Source organism: Hibiscus syriacus, unplaced genomic scaffold (assembly GCF_006381635.1).
Source record: "Hibiscus syriacus cultivar Baekdansim isolate YM2019G1 unplaced genomic scaffold, ASM638163v2 tig00111392_pilon, whole genome shotgun sequence".
NCBI lineage: Eukaryota > Viridiplantae > Streptophyta > Magnoliopsida > Malvales > Malvaceae > Hibiscus > Hibiscus syriacus.
In genome coordinates, this window is record NW_024063078.1 from 1,765,510 (window position 1) to 1,783,921 (window position 18,412).

Below are 18,412 nucleotides of genomic sequence, written 5' to 3' on the forward strand. Positions count from 1 at the left end.
ACCAATACTAATTTATCATACAACTGAAAAGTACCTGCTATAATATCAGGGTCATCACGGTCTTCACTTGTCTTTAAGTTGTATACTCGAGCAGTGGATCGAACTTCAGGTTGAGCAGAGAATTCAGACGGGTTCCTTCCTCTGCCTCTTCCTCGTCCTCTTTGTGAGGAAGAACCAGCTCTTCCAGATGGTGCCGGCTCACCAACAATCACTGGACAATCCCGGACAAAATGTACGGCATCTCCACATTGAAAACAAGTCCCAGCTGCCATACGACAAGCTCCATAATGGTTTTTCCCACAATGCTGACACTGTCTCCCTTGACCCGGAGTAGATCTCCCAGCACCAGATTCCACTGACTGCGTCTGTCTAGGTCTTGCCTGACTTGCTCCCCTAGCAGACGATGCAACTGATTCTGATCTAGTTTGTGATCGAAATCCCGAGTCTCTTCCCCTTTTTGTTGGTACTGAGCCAGAAGAAGTAGTCGTCTCTTTGATGTCTGAACTCTTGAGTCCCCAAATCGTTCATTCTGAGCCCTTTCAAGAGCTTTTGCACGATTGATCACCTCCTGGAACGAGGACAAGTTTAATAATATCAACATTTCTTTAAGTCTAGGGCGCAAGCCCTCCACGAACCATTCACAAGCATCTTTCTCAGTAGGCACAAGCTCAGCTGCAAACCTGCTCAGCTTATTAAACTCACATTCGTACTCATATACAGAGCGGCTCATCTGCTTCAAATTCATAAACTCCTACTTCATTTGTCGGATAAACTGATCTCCAATATACTTGCTTTTAAATTCTTCTAAAAACAAAGACCAAGTCAACTGGTCGGTTGACATCCTCATGGTGACATTCGTCCACCATATCCTCGCCTGACCCCTCAACAAAGACACAGCTCCATCTAATTTCTCCACTTCGGAACAGTGGCGACCATCTAACATGATTTTCAAATCATTCAACCAAAGATCCGCGGACACTGGACCTTCCTCAGCTTCTCCCTTAAATTCGGGAGCTCCTAAACTTCTCAACTCTTTTGCTACATTAATTCTTGGGGTTAGTGGAGCAGGAGGTTGAAGACGCGTCAGAATAGCGTCTAACGTTCTGAAGAACGTATCTTGATCTTGCATAGGCACTCCTTGAGATGCCTGTTCTTCACCTTGCCTGGCCAGGGCAGGTGAATTACTGCTTTCAGCATGCCTATCTTCTCCCGCTTCACTTCGGGAGCTATTATGTCCGGACATCTAATAAGAATAAACACATTGTTCTATTAGCAAAACAGCATACTCATACTATACCAGATCAGAAGTTCTCGCTATTTGTTGGCATGTATTCTATTTAAAGACTCTATAGACTCTGGTTTATGCCTAGAATCGGCTAAACCTTAGCTCTGATACCATTAAATGTAACACCCCCAACCCATACCCGACCCGGATATGAGTCAGAGATACTACATTGACTTTAAAACACAACTCTTAATAAATAATAATAAAATATTTGAACTTATATTAAGAAAATACAATAATATACATACTGTAATATAAGTTTACCAAAATATTCAGAGCATACACAACTTAACCCTTTAATTACATGCCAACTGCTATTTACATAACAAAATGACCTACTGATTAAGTTGCTTCTGATCTGATGGTTGCAGGAGTAATACTGTCAAGCTGCTTCACTTGTCTTGTCTAATTCCTCGGATCCTACGTGTGAAACACTCACACGCTAAGTCATCGACTTAGTGAGGCAATAATAATAACAAGGAAATGTAATGTAATGAAAATATCAGGATCATATGAGATGAGATGCAAACATGTACTTAATCAATGTAGTATACTTCATCAATATCCATACCTGTAAGCGTATGACTGTAACATTCATGAATCTGTATTAATAAGTTTATTGGCCCATGGTATCGTATTGAGAACCTAAGGTATCGGAGTAATGTGAGGTTGTGCACTATGCTGTCACCACAGCTCGTATAAATGCACCGAAGTGCCCCGTAGAATTGCACCGTAGTGCCATATAATAATGTCCATAAGGACCACATAGAATTCCTTAAGAATCATATACATATACTATGGATCAAGTATGTGTCTTTCAAGACTTCACACAGGTTCCAAAGGATATACATATGTCCTAAAGAACCGCGTAGAATTGCACCGTAGTGCCATATAATAATGTCCATAAGGACCACATAGAATTCCTTAAGAATCATATACATATACTATGGATCAAGTATGTGTCTTTCAAGACTTCACACAGGTTCCAAAGGATATACATATGTCCTAAAGAACCGCGTAGACCCTCTACCCTTGGCATGCCAACTATACCTATAGTTCTCATCTACATAACATGGGCTTTTACATTTCACGTAGTCTATATCGCGTAGACATGAAATTTCTTACCTTTTCACATAGCTCATAATTTTTCCCACATATTCATGTCATATAATGCATTTTATATGGACTCATGTCATGTCTCATAATACAAAATATGCTCATGTATCAAGATATGAAATCTAGACTTATCACAAGTCTAGAATGCAGGATATTTCTATAATCATGCTATGCATATGCACTCACCTATACTTCTTTGCCTTTTCCTCGATCGATCCTACTTGTAGATTGTTCCCGAACTCGAGTAGGCTCGGTATCTACATAAACATAATTTTCAAGATGATCATCAGATGTCTATGTCTTGAAATTAAGCTTTAATAGCTTATTAATTTAAGAAATTAATAGCTTAGTCTTTCTTCTTTTCTTCTCTTTTTTTTTCTCATGGGGGAATCGGTTCCCCCCCTTGGGGGTATCGGTTCCCCTCTAGCATTCTAGAATTTCATATCCGTTGAGGGGGTATCGGTTCCCCCCTGGGGGTATCGATTCCCCTCTAGTATTCTGGAAATTCATATCCGTTGAGGGGGTATCGGTTCCCCTTGAATGGGTACCGATTCCCCTAACTCAGAAATCCTATTTTGAGCTCGGAAATCATCCCATTTCAGCTCAAACATACATATTTCACTCTCTTTACTACTCTTAGCTTTCATACACTTACTTTAACTAATTATTATCCATTAAATACCTCTAAAACCTATAAATCTAATTCTCCATGTAGAATTTAAGAATCCAACCCAAATTCCAATATGTTCTAATTTGAATTCTAACACCTCATACTTCTTAGTTAGCTTCTTGACAAGTCAAAAATCTTATTCAAACTTCAAAAACTCATTCCTATCAAAATTTCATCTAAAAATTCATTTTCCAAATCTATCTCTAAAACACTTATCTTGTTGTTTTAATGTCCTATAAGCTTTCCTTTAGCTTATATAACATCCAAACTTTCATTTCCAATCTTAAAAATCAAAGAAACTACCAAGGTTCAGATTCTTACCTTTACTTGCAAGCTCCACGTTGAGAGAATGAAGAGAAGAAAATAAGGAAGAAGGAAGAAGAAATGGGAGGGTTCTGGAAACCTAATGTCACACGTGGGTTCTCATATAACCCCATAATATTTTATTTTTTTAATTAAAATTTCCTTACAAATGACCATTTGGTCCTCACCTCCATCTCATATTTACTAACCATACTTTTTAAACTATATAATTATTCTACTTTAATCACCAAATGTTGAAACTTTGCAATTTAATCACTCACCCGACATGGAGGATGTTACATGAACCAAGTTTAACATATATTAGCCCTTGTTTTGATCCTTCGTACGCAAATTCTTTTGTTTAAAGTTTCGATTGTGATTTTCATCCCTCTATTATATTGAGATCAGAATTGAATCCTTTGATTTATTGTGATTTAACATAATTTGATCATTTATTTTTATAATTTTATTAATAGATTCAAATTGATGACATCGTTAGTTGTTATCGTTAAAGTGAAGTTATATTTTTTTCTGAAACAATTTTACTGAGCATTTGATTGATATGATAATTTATTATTTATTAAACATATTTTTTCGGATCTTCACGTGATATTGGCAAACCAAATAACAATAAGAAAATAATCATTTTAATAGTAGCAAATTATTCAGATTCTTGTTAGCTGTCGAAACCTAGAAACCGATCAATAATTTAGGCAATAGAGTCGACCAAGCAGTCCGCGCCGTATTCAGTGGAAGCTTCTGCTTAGACAACGATTGACATCCTGTGTGCATGATGATCGTATGAAACACCGGCCTTTAGGATACTACGCTGCAATTCATGTGAACAGGGATGGACCGAGGGGTATTGGAGGTGTTATCGTACCCTATAGAAATTTTAAATTTTCTTATATTTTAAGTTTTTTCTTTGTGTTTTCTATTTATTATCTAATTTTGCACCCCTAAAATTTTATAATTTCGCACTCTCTAAAATTTTTAATATACTCTTAAGTTCACACTTTTTATAAAAATTTATGCGTCTATCTCTACATGTTAACATGGTTACAATTCCTGAGGCCTCGAAAAAGATTCAAGAGAAGATGTTAATAGAACAATACACGCGATGACAAGCTGAGAAAAGATCAATGAGAAAATGTTTACCAGTTTCAGCATCAATGGCTTCTTGATTGCCAGTGTGGCTAACAGCTATAGTTTCTGCATTTGTAGCTGTAACAGGGTTTATATAGGGACATATATTGATGGCATCATGCTTAGAGTTATGATTGTTATTCATAGTACATGTTAAACAAATATAGTTGTCTGATAGCAGATTAAATTCAGATAAATTACGTGAATTTGTTAAAGATTATGCCAAGAGAAGGTGATCCGATCGAGAATATGAAATACTAGAAGATTGACCATGATGATATGGTCAACAGAGGTAATCCTCCAGAGGCCTCTTGTTCTGGAAACTTCGATTGTCACAAGAATTATTTGTGGAGGAGGTCCGGAAGAGATATAACAGTCCATCAACAAGATCAATTTTGCTGCTACTGTAAGATGGGACCATAAAATATACAAGACGATCAGCATCGCCATCCAAACTTGCACACCTGATAACCAAAGATTTGGAGCATGATCAGATTTTACAACATACAACATCATGCTGAAAATATTGTCAAATACCATCATGAATCAACCATACAAACTAGCTGATGTACTACTCAATGAATGAACAATTGTCTGGTTAGTGATTATTTCATGAAGCATCGCCAATTTGACACTGATACATGCATCTAAACCGATAATGACGAAGCCTTCGTCTTTGGATTAATGATTATACTCGAACCTATTAGAAGAACAAAGTCTTGAAGATTCAAAGCACATCTACTGGATTCGAGGTTGAATCCTTTTGAAGAGAGAGAGGATGATACATGCATCACAAGACTCACATTAAAAGAAGATAGACTAGCACTTCCAATTGATCTACACGAACAAGCCTTGGAAAAGAACAATAACAAAACAGCAGACTTGCGACAACTTTTTGAATTGGATCCTAATCTTATTTGGTCAACATTTATTCTAGAGATATGATCGAATGTCTCTTAGCTTTCCAACGGTTTTTGAATCGCATCAATCCGATATCGGGAACTCAAGATACATTCATTTTATTGAAGACATCACATGCATAAATTCTCATATGGGATTAATACGGTATTTTATAAATATTACGAATTTTAAATATTTTTATTGATTATTTATAATATAATTTAATATAGGATGATGTATTATCTTTTAGGATTAGATTTTTATTTTATTAAGAATTAAGATTGAATTAAAATATTATTCTTAGTTTATTATCATTTTATTAAGAATTATGATAAAATTAAAACATTATTTTTATTCATTAGTAATGTTAAAATAAGGACTCCTCACCTATATAAAGGAGGTTTCATTCAACTTTAAAAAGGTAGGTTTTTTTGATTAATAATATAACGAGAATTCGTTTTTACAAGTGTTGATTGTCTTGTGCCTTCGAAGCATTCTTTTCATTAAGTTCTTTCAAGTTTTTTGTGAGATAAATTTTCACACTTAAATTTACCTTCTCATTACGATTAAAAGAGTTAATTAAATCGATTATCGAATTTACCTAATCAATTAAGATTAAAAAGTTTACAAGACAATTATCTAATCATCATCATCATCATCATCATCATGTCGTCACCACCCCGCGGTACCTTTTTCAGACACTTACCAAACCATGGAAAAAATTGTACCAATCCCTGTCAACTGTTGATCCAGTGCTCGATGCATCCGCCTTGTACCCTGCTGCCCCATGTGATATCATTTTTCTAGCAACAAAACTAAAATGCAATGTCTTTTGGGCTTTGATATCTACTAATCTTGAATCTTAAATCTTAAATATTAAATTCTAAATTCTGAAATTACTAATCTAAAAATTTTACGATAACTATTTACCCAGATAAATTTCAATATTTATATTTTTAAATTCTCTAAAATTTAAAAAAAAAATCTTTTAAACGCATATTATTTTTCCCATTTTTCTCTCATATCTAATTATTCATATCTCACTCGTTGATAATACATTAATCTTGTAAAATTTTCAAAAAGATATATTTCTATAGTATAAAGATATCAAAATCTATTAGGATAATGTGTACTTTTACATGAATGAATCAACTTACCTCAGTGATTAAAGGAATTGTTGTTTTTCTTAGAAGTCATAGGTCCGAGCACCAGCGACTGCAAGGATTTTTAAGCATTCATTGTCAAATATTTGAAAATATTTAAAACATATATTACTTTGTAATCATATTAACTTAATAAAAAAATATGATACTTTTACATATTTTCATAATTTTTTAAATGATAGTTTAATAAGTTAATTCATTATATTTAATAATTTAACTGTTCATATTATTTATCAGAAAATATCAGTTTCTTCCCTTTTTGTTCTCTATCTATCTATCTATTTATATATTGTTGTCATAAATTTAACTAAACTGAGAAGTTTTGTGATTGACAATGTATATAATATTCTAATATAATTGGAGATGTGATTTAATTATACAGCTGATGTGGACCGCCTAAGCATGAAGCATGTCATATGATATGAGCAAGAGTGTATAAATAATTTGAGCAGGTAGATATCTTATTGACTTATCATAGTACTTTCACATCAAAGTCAAATAATAATGTATCGGTTTAGTAATTTATTTTGTAGATTTTTTAATTATAATTTAAAAATATACTGATAATTGTAAGGGTAAATTATGTATTTAGTCATCCAATTATTTTCGCAGTTTCGTTTTAGTTATTCAACTTTTTTTTTCAAAATCATGCTTAAACTTATATTTTTGTTCCATTTTAGCCACCCACTGTTAAAAAAAATAGAACCATTGGCATGGCAATTATTTTTTATTTTTTCAAGGATAATGTAGCATTACTTTATGGTGACACATCGACGTCAACATTTTTCTTAATGCATGGTGACCAAAACAAAATAAAAATGTAAATTTAGGTAAAATTTTAAAGAAAAATAGAGTGACCAAAATGATATTGTAAAAAAAATTGGGTGACTGAATTTAAATTCATATTGATAAAATACATTTATGTTATTCATAAATTCATACGTAATAAAATTTAGGCATAAAATTATTTAATTCTCGTGATCTCATCAGTGATCTATTTAAAAGTTAAAATTAACACGTACTACTAATATATTTAACATTAATCTACATCTGATTGGTGTGTTAATTTTTTTCAAATTTATATTTATATTAATTATTATTTTATGTTCTAATAAATAATTTTATTTCTTTTTTGACAAATGAATAATTTCTTAAATTGTATAATATCTCGTATAATAAATATATATTTTTTATACCAATACTTATGTATCGTAGTTATTATGTTATATTGAACTCAAGCCTCCACACTCATGATGGAGATTTACTTCTCATTTGACTTAATTTTAGTCCTTTCGGTTGCTAAGGTTTTGTCTTGACTAATCCGGACAGACTCATGTTGCACACTTGATTGTGGTGGGCAAGTCTCTCAGCGAGAATTTTCTACATACATAAGGACTCGAACTCGAGACTACTTAAGCGATATCAAACCACTTACCACTTGAACCAATGTCGTTGGTTCATTTTAATAATTAATGAAAAGATTACCAATCAAATTAGTCATACTTCAAGTGTATGAATAAGATTTTGGGTTCAAATTCTCATATTTCAAAAGAAAAGTGAAGAGAAAGAGAAAGAGAAATGGAGCTAATTCTAAATTGATAATTTCTAAATAAATATTTTTCCAAATATTTTGAATTTTTTATAATTTGAAATTACAAATTGGGAAATAAGCCGCCACCATGCATTCTGATTTTCAAAATGGTCCCCCAATAGGCTACACGGAAACTATGCTAGATTCAATGTATTTTACCAAACTTTAGGCATTATTACCTTTGATTTTTGTATTAAAACTTAGCCTCCCCTAGTTAGGGATGAATCATCCAACCACAAATAAGTCCTAAAAATAGTTGTGTTCTTTAGTTTTTATTTTGTTTATAATTATTGATATCTGATTCATTTATCAATTAATCTAAATCAAATATTATAGATAATATTTTATTCAATTTAGATATTAATTTGAATTCTGATTTAAATACTAGATAGAAAATTATCTATTTAATATTAAATAATTTGAATCTTTTAATATTTAATTTGGATTTCATCCATGATAAACTACATTACAACAAGGCACCGTCCAAAGCATTAAAACATTTGTTGAAAATAAGGGTAAGATTAACTTCATCGAGTATCATTCAATGCTCAATTTGGTATAGGATAATTAAGGAAAATAATGTGACGCGGTTTGTTGAATCTTCCAACAAATTAAAAATAAAATAATAATAGCCTCCACGTCATTAATATAATTAAAATTTCCCAAGTCAACTATTTGTAGATCCAAAACTTCAATCTTACACATCCGTGAAAAAGGTGTTGGAACTAGCGTTTTGGGATATATTTGTTTTGGTTATACTCTCTGTTCTCGGGATTCACTTTAACTAATTTAGATTAATCTTCGTCACGTATTTAATTTTGACCGGTGAGTATTTTAGTGGGGATTTTATACATACATAAATACTCGAACTCGAAATATGCTTAAGCGATATCAAATTATTTATCACTTAAACAATCTTATTTGTGGGGATATTTTAAGTACTATTGTCAATAGCATAAAAATTAGACTTTAATAGTTGAATAAAAATTATTTATGGTATTAGTGATTGAATTTGAAATTTATAAATATGAGAAATAGAAAAATTAATTAATCGTTAATAGAATTAAATTGTTTACATAAACTTTTAAACAAATAGAAATAATTTAAATTAATTCAATCAATTTTTAAATTTCAACGATCAATCAGTTAAACGAATTAATTTGATTCAATAGATTAATTTAATTTTAACAGAATGAACATCTTTATATCTTACTATACTTGAGTAGCAAAAGTTTTTGAAAATCACAAGAAGGTCCTTAATTTCATATCCATCATGGACCGACACCATGAGTGGTGGTTGCCAATTTTTCAATTGGTCAAGTAAGAAGGTTCGCGAGACTAGAAAAATATCAAAGGCATATCCATTTAATATTCCCATAGCATCTTCTTTTGAGAAAGGAAACATTGATATTGATAAGTTGTGAATGGTGGAATCAATAAGCAACCCTCCCTATCGTCATTGCATCTTATTAGTGTTCCCCCACTCTCCTCTCCATACTACCTTTTCTATCATCCATAGTCAAAGATATTGACTTCATTGCAATATTGATAGAATAATTAATGTAAAAATTAATAAAAATTATTAAATTTTATAATCTTTATAGTTTTTAAACTTTTAAAATTTTTATATAAAATGATAAAATAACTAACATTAATATTGATAAAGAAAGATAAAATAATTGATGTGAATTTAACATTTTTACAATTTATCTCGATTAATTAATTTGATAAATAATAGAAATTCAAAGGTTAAAAGAAATGAAACATTTTAAGGGTTAAAATGAATTTTCGATGAATGGAGCGTTTGTCAATCAACCTCAATTGTGGGAAAAAATTTATCGGTCAAAAGATTAACATAATTTGAATTTAAGTTGATCTATGTAGGATCAAAAAGTGTTAGCTTTTTGTTTCTATTGGACAGTCTCATTCTTTTATCATATTTTCTGTCGTCGTTCGATGATATCTTTAATGAAAATATCACAAAACTACTTTTTTTTATTTTTCCCTTTCTTCTTTTGGTTTAAACTCGTAAGAAAATTTTCAATCTCTTCAAATCTCAAATAAATCCTAATTAAAATAAAAGTTAAATAATTTTATGATATATCAGTGTTAATCGTTATATCAACTTAAAATAAAATTATGTTAATCTTCTATCCAAATAGATTCTTCTTAACGTTAGAATTGATCAAATATCGCTCTATTCATAAAAAATTGACGGTGACTGCAGTTTTGGACCCTTAGAGTTTCTTTTTATAAAGAATTTCTTAACGAAAATCATCACGAATTAAAATCTAGTGATTGTATATGTAAGAGTTTAACGTTTCGTGAGAAAGTGAAAGCATTTTAAAAGTTTAGTGACCACCAATATAGTTTACCCTTTATTTTATCCTACCAAAGAGTCATAACTTTAACCCACAAATCTAACGAAATTAAAATGCATGATGAACATTAAATAAAGATGACAACTTTGGTTACCAACTACTCAAGAGTATTCAAAACTTTTCGCTTGTTGAACTAACAACAGAAAAAAGGAACATGAAAACCTAATTTTAAGGAAATCCTGTCCCTTTACCAAACAAACCACATGGTATAGCTCATCATTCATGTCAAAATCTTGCCTCTTTGAGCATCCATGCATGAGAGGATTTGTCATTCATGCCTTTAAGCATGGATCATGTTACCCATTTGTTATTAGGGACGAAAACTTAGGGTAAAAAATAATTATAAGGATCGATTTATTAAATCATATCACGCATCTGTCTTTTTATTAATCAAACACATGATATAGTTTATTATCTATTTTGATGCAGTTGTTCGAATATAAGACATTAAAAGAAAAAAATATCGCTTTAAACATTGAGACCATTCAATAAGTTTCCATAAACCTAATATTTGCTATTATTAATCCCACCAACATTATAAAATTTATTTCTATTATTTTAAATTTTTAACAAAGTTAAATAAAAAATATGACATTTCACTAAATACATAAAGTCGAGATAAAAGAATATTATTTAATATATTAATTGTGATTTTTTAATTTTCTAAGTAAATTAAAAATAATAAATATTTAAACAAATAAAACATATAAAGGAGGTTTCCTTGCTCATGTAGAGTAGTGGGAAAAAAATTCCCCGTAAGACTCTCACCATATTATTTTCTGATTTAGAGTCGTTGCTACAGTGTTAAGAGGAGGACGCCATGAACATCGTGCAACTTCAATTTTCCGGTGGAAAATGTATGGATTACCATGTGTCGTTAGCTTTTTCAAGGTTGAAGATGCATAGCATTTTTGGAGTGTTAAACTGAAGACTCCATGCACTCTTGGTGTCTTCTGAAGGTACTGTAGCAATTGCCTTAGTCTAAGAAATAATGTTCAAGGTAGTTTATTTTGGTATTTTTTTCAAAGACATTATTTTAGCCATTATACCATATAAAGATAGCACCAAATGATGTTTTTATAAATAAAAAATAATATATTAATGTTCCCATGTAAAATAAATAATTTTTTTTTATAAAATAAATATTTTGAGACATGATTTGTGATGTTGGATGCTCGTGAGTGCTGACATAATTAAATATGATTTATCACCATCATTGAAACGCATATGTATTCTTTATTCGAAGTGTTTACCTATTTATAAATAGAGTTTGCAATACGAAACTAAAAGTCAAATTTCAGATTTATTCACTCATAAAACAAACATAGGTCAAATTGTTCTATTGGTCCCTGTATCATGCAAAAGTTATAGATTTAGTCATGTACTCAATTTGATCATTTAAGTCCCTATAAATTTAGTTATATTGCCGTAATATTATTTAGATTAGATTAGAATTTTAATTTTTAAAATATACAAAGACTATAATGATCAAATTAGAGTACAATATTCCTCCACCTCTATATTCTTTTAATTCTTTAACTTTAATAGTGTGTGCTTATGAGGATTTACAATTTGGAAAGTTGGTTGCCTTCGCTTTTGCTTTTTGATCCCAATCTTTTTGATAGTACATAACCCATAAAAAAGTAAAATTTCACATATAAAATATTAAACTTTATTTTATTTAATTAAGATCAAACTGGGTATCTTTTATAAACATGAGTTTATTTTAGTGGTAAAAAATTTGATATCGCTTAAGTAAGATCTCGAGTCTGAGTCTTGTGTATACAAAAAATTCATGCCGGAAGACTCACCAACCAAAGCCATGTCACTAGGAGGGCAAACAAGAAGAAAAATTTTGGGGTATCCTTTCATCTATTTTATTGTAGCATATCCATTAGATTATCCTTTGTCAAAGCATATATTCCAACTTAAATTATAATATTACTTTTAATTATATGTGTATAAAATGTAAGCATCAATGCCTTTTTACTAGTGGAATGGAGTAAAAAAGAACAAATTTTAGCATGTTTTGTATTTTATTTTTTATATATACTAATTAATTTGAAAATTGTTAATTACAATTTAGTAGATTTAATATTTATAAAAGTTTTATGTTCGTAAATAAAATCTTTTATTTAAATTGAATTGCGGATAAAAATGATAACTTTATTTTTAAAAAATAATTTTATAAAATTATAGAGGATTAGGATAATTATGGGTGGGATCATCAAGTTGTTGGCCCATACAAATCTTACATGAATATTATACTCTTCCATCATCACTCGAATCAACTCGGATTTAGGAAGACTCTATCCAATTTAAAATTCTGACTGATTTTCGAGGTGAAAATATGCATTCGAGAAATCGAGTCTAACCCAAACATAAATTTAAAAAATTAATTTAATCGGTCAAATCAAATTCGAGTCAAATATTTATTCAAATCAAATTCGAGTCAAATATTTATTCTATGAAAAATGATGATATAAAATATAATTGTTATATCGATCACAATTTAATAACAAAATATATGACAATAATTAACCGTTGTTTATAAAATTAATATATTTCACTAACGGATATCAAATATAACTCTTAATAATAACAAGTTATAAAAACAATCTTTCAGCACACCAAATTCCTCATTACAATTTAGAAGTAAAGTAGAAGTTTAATAAGTAAATCCAAATTTTCATAAAATACAAGAGATTATAGAGAGAGGAAAACAAACGCAAAAATTCAAACAAAACTTGCATTTGCCTTTTACTTTCGTTGTTTGATTTATCCTCTACTTCAACGTCCACACTGATCTCCCATATAACTAAAAAAATCATAAAAAAATGAAAATTTTGATAATATCAGGTTACTGACAATTAGTTTGTCTATAAATAGCCGTTTTTCATCGTTCACTTTCTCATAACTCTGCACTTTCTCTCTCTTTTCTGATACAAAATTTGGGCTCTCTCTGTTACTCGGGTTCAGGTAATGCTTTATCCATATCTTTACACGATTATCCAAATCTGGGTTTTTGGTTTTGTAGACAAAAAGCTATATTTTCTCCTAAAACTGTGGCCTTTGCTGAAATCTTTGATTTTTGTTGGTAATTTTGGGTTCTCTTTTTCGTTTTGGATCCAATCGTTGAGTTTTGGTAATTTTTGTTTATCCGCAGGGAAAAAGTGGGAACAAAAAGTTCAGTTTCATTTTCTGGTGTGGCAATGGCGACTCATGGTAACAATAGCAAGTTAGAGAAGTTGGCTTCCATTGATGCTCAGCTACGAGTTTTGGTTCCTGCTAAAGTGAGTGAAGATGATAAATTGGTGGAGTATGATGCTTTGCTTTTGGATCGGTTTCTCGATATACTTCAAGACTTGCATGGCGAGGATCTTAGGGAAACGGTATTCCATTCTCCATTTTTCACTTTGTTTCTGATTTGGTTTTTGATCGTTTGCTTCCATGGCTTTGTTTCAAGTTTTAATGGTGAAGGACTGGCATTTTGTTTCGAATAAAGCATAGTTTGATGTTGAAAATTAATGCTTATTGTTGTACTGTTTTTCTGCTTAAAAAGACATTATGCTACTTTGTTATCAATGATCGTACATTGGCTTGCGAGGCTGAAGATGCTAAATAAATTGATTGATCCTGAAATTTGTGTAGTAATTTACAGTGATAAATTGTATTTTCTTTTCCTTTTTTGTGGTTGATTTGTTTAGGTTCAAGAATGTTATGAACTGTCTGCTGAGTATGAAGGGAGGAATGACCCCAAGAAACTCGAGGAGCTGGGAAATGTTTTGACGAGTTTGGATCCGGGGGATTCCATTGTTATAGCCAAGGCTTTCTCCCACATGCTTAACTTGGCTAACCTGGCTGAGGAAGTTCAGATTGCTTACCGTCGAAGGATCAAGTTGAAGAAAGGTGATTTCATCGATGAGAACTCTGCAACAACTGAATCGGACATCGAAGAAACTCTCAAGAGACTTGTGTATGATCTCAAGAAGTCTCCCGAGGAGGTTTTTGATGCACTTAAGAACCAGACTGTGGATCTGGTCTTCACTGCTCATCCCACCCAATCAGTCCGTCGATCTTTACTTCAGAAGCATGGAAGGTTTGAAGTCCTTCTCGTTTCATATCAATAAGTACAGAATGAAGCAATTTCAAATTTAAAACCCGTGTTTTTTCGTTGTGTCCAGGATAAGGGATTGTTTAGCTCAGCTGTATGCTAAAGATATTACTCCAGATGATAAGCAGGAGCTTGATGAAGCTCTCCAGCGTGAGGTATATCACTGTGTCATGATATGTTTATCGATAAATAAATTTGCTATTGTCTTGCAATGAAAAAACACTTGTTCTCATTGATTTGTTTTGATTCCTTTTCCATGTAGATTCAAGCTGCATTTCGTACAGATGAGATTCGAAGGACCCCTCCAACTCCTCAAGATGAGATGAGGGCAGGAATGAGTTACTTCCATGAAACAGTATGGAAGGGTGTCCCCAAATTTTTGCGGCGAGTTGACACAGCTTGAAGAACATTGGAATTAATGAACGTGTTCCCTATAATGCACCACTTATTCAGTTTTCCTCATGGATGGGTGGTGATCGTGATGGTACATTCCACTTGAATAACTGAATAAAAATGATTGTACCTTGTAGTGCAGAAGTTCTTTCTGTTAATTGTTGAAAATTGGTGGTGCTCAAATATCTTCTCAGGTGTTTCAATTTTTCTTGATTCATAATGCAGGCAATCCGAGGGTAACCCCTGAGGTCACAAGGGATGTTTGCTTGTTGGCTAGAATGATGGCTAGCAATTTGTACTATTCCCAAATCGAGGATCTGATGTTTGAGGTATTAGCTTGTATTATCTAACACATTCAAAGGAGCTTTATTTAAACAATCCAGTTTAGGTTAATCCGTATTGATGTCTCTTTTCAGTTATCCATGTGGCGTTGCAGTGACGAGCTTCGTGTTCGTGCAGAAGAACTTCATAGATCCTCAAGGAGAGATGCTAAACACTACATAGGTATACTTCAGAAAGTTTTAAAGCACGCTTAAAGAATGTATTTAGACTTTACGGAAACAAAAACTAAATACGATTCTCTGACTTGATTTTCAATGCCATGCGATGGTTTATGTGACTCGGAGATGATTGTTTCTACAATATTTTGTTCAATTGATTTGTATCATTGGTTCAGTTCTAATTGTTGTTACTTAAAATGCAGAGTTCTGGAAAAAAGTTCCTCCAAATGAACCCTACCGTGTTATTCTTGGGGATGTTAGGGACAAGCTGTATCAGACACGTGAAAGGTCTCGTCAAATGTTGTCTCATGGTATCTCTGAGATTCCTGAGGAAGAAACTTTCACCAACATTGATCAGGTCTATCTCTGTTTATCTTATATCATGGTCTTATTATTAGTTTGGACTCCACCTACTTGTCATGAGTTAGATACGGATTTACTATTAAGATTGTCCGGCCCTTGATTAATATCTAGCCTTCTTACAAAATGGACAGCATCCAGAAAATCCGGTTTCGTAGTTGTGCTCTTTCTTTTTCTTTATGTGCTAGGACAGTGATGTTTGAAAACTTCCGTTTCACTTTCTCTGTCCTCATTGTATTGTCTGCCCTAATTAACTCCTGGCTTTTTTTTGCAGTTTCTGGAACCTCTTGAGCTATGCTATAGATCACTTTGCTCTTGTGGTGACCGGCCAATTGCTGATGGAAGTCTTCTTGACTTCTTGAGGCAAGTATCAACTTTCGGCCTCTCACTTGTTAGACTTGACATTCGACAAGAGTCTGACCGCCACACAGATGTCTTAGATGCCATTACCAAGCACTTGGAAATCGGTTCTACCGAGATTGGTCTGAAGAACAAAAGCAGGAATGGCTATTAGCTGAACTAAGCGGAAAGCGTCCATTGTTTGGTCCTGATCTTCCAAAAACAGAAGAAATTGCTGATGTTTTGGATACTTTCAGTGTCCTAGCGGAGCTTCCGGCAGACAACTTTGGAGCATACATTATTTCAATGGCAACTGCCCCTTCTGATGTTCTTGCGGTTGAGCTCCTGCAGCGCGAATGCCATGTGAAGCAACCATTAAGAGTTGTTCCACTGTTTGAGAAGCTAGCAGATCTGGAGGCTGCACCTGCTGCTTGGCTAGGCTCTTCTCGATAGATTGGTACAGGAATCGTATCAATGGCAAACAAGAAGTTATGATTGGGTATTCGGATTCAGGTAAAGATGCTGGGCGTCTCTCTGCTGCCTGGCAGTTATACAAAGCTCAAGAGGAGCTTATCAAGGTTGCTAAGCAATTTGGTGTGAAGCTAACAATGTTCCATGGTCGTGGTGGAACTGTTGGTAGAGGAGGTGGTCCCACTCATCTTGCTATATTATCTCAACCACCAGAAACTATTCACGGGTCACTTCGGGTTACGGTTCAAGGTGAAGTTATCGAGCAATCATTTGGAGAGGAACACTTGTGCTTTAGAACACTCCAGCGTTTTACTGCTGCCACACTTGAGCATGGTATGCACCCACCAGTCTCACCGAAACCAGAATGGCGTGCATTGTTGGATGAAATGGCCGTTGTTGCCACAGAGGAGTACCGTTCCATCGTCTTCAAAGAACCTCGATTTGTTGAATATTTCCGCCTCGTAAGTGAAGTTGCATTATCATGTGATCCAAGTAAGTTAATTAAATCAGTTTTGGATTGAATAACTTGTACCTTTTCTTTGGGTGTAGGCTACACCAGAGTTGGAGTATGGTAGAATGAATATTGGTAGCCGACCATCAAAGCGGAAGCCGAGCGGGGGTATCGAATCTCTCCGTGCAATCCCATGGATCTTTGCCTGGACACAGACAAGATTTCATCTCCCTGTTTGGCTCGGCTTTGGAGCGGCATTTAAACATGTCATTCAGAATGACATTAGGAATCTCCATATGCTGCAGGAGATGTACAATGCATGGCCTTTCTTCAGGGTGACAATTGATTTGGTCGAAATGGTCTTCGCAAAAGGAGATCCTGGCATAGCAGCCTTATATGATAAGCTACTCGTTTCTGAAGAACTCTGGTCATTCGGAGAGCGATTGAGGACTAACTATGAAGAAACTAAAAGCCTTCTCCTCCAGGTAAACACCCTGGCCTTGAGCACATATACGATGCCTCCGGTTAACAAAAATTCGACCAACTTAACTCTGTTTTCCTTTCGGTTTTCAGATTGCCGGGCACAAAGATCTTCTTGAAGGCGATCCCTACCTGAAGCAAAGACTCAGGTTACGTGATTCATACATCACCACACTAAACGTCTGCCAGGCCTACACACTGAAACGAATCCGCGATCCGAACTACAATGTCAAATTGCGGCCACATATCTCTAAAGAGATTATGGAATCAAGCAAACCCGCTGATGAACTCGTGAAACTGAACCCAACAAGCGAGTATGCCCCAGGTTTGGAGGATACCCTCATCTTGACCATGAAGGGTATTGCTGCTGGCATGCAGAACACTGGTTAAATCGACCTACTTCTCGATGCATGCTTATAGTTTTAAGTCAAGAGGAGATGAATCGTTCATCAAAGACTGAAGTCATGTCGGCGTAAACCTTTCTTATAGGTGAAGAAAAGAAGTGGATATACAAAGCTCTTCTGAACTCTATGATTATGTTGCTGTGCTTAAGACTCAATATATATATATATATATATTGGCAAGGGTTTATTACTGCCATGAAATGGATTGGAGTTGAACTCCATTGAAACTGATTAATAAGTTATGTTTTTAATACAAGTAATGCCCTTGAAGCTTCTTGCATAAATAATCTTTGCTTCTTTTACAAGCTTTTTTATCATTGTGTATTTTCTTTTACATATATACCT

General features: G+C 33.2%; 1 pseudogene; it reads left to right on the forward strand.

Moving 5' to 3' along the window:
• Nucleotides 1-13,462: 13,462 nt before the first annotated feature.
• On the forward strand, nt 13,463-18,302 carry LOC120160705 (annotated as a pseudogene).
• Nucleotides 18,303-18,412: the final 110 nt, after the last annotated feature.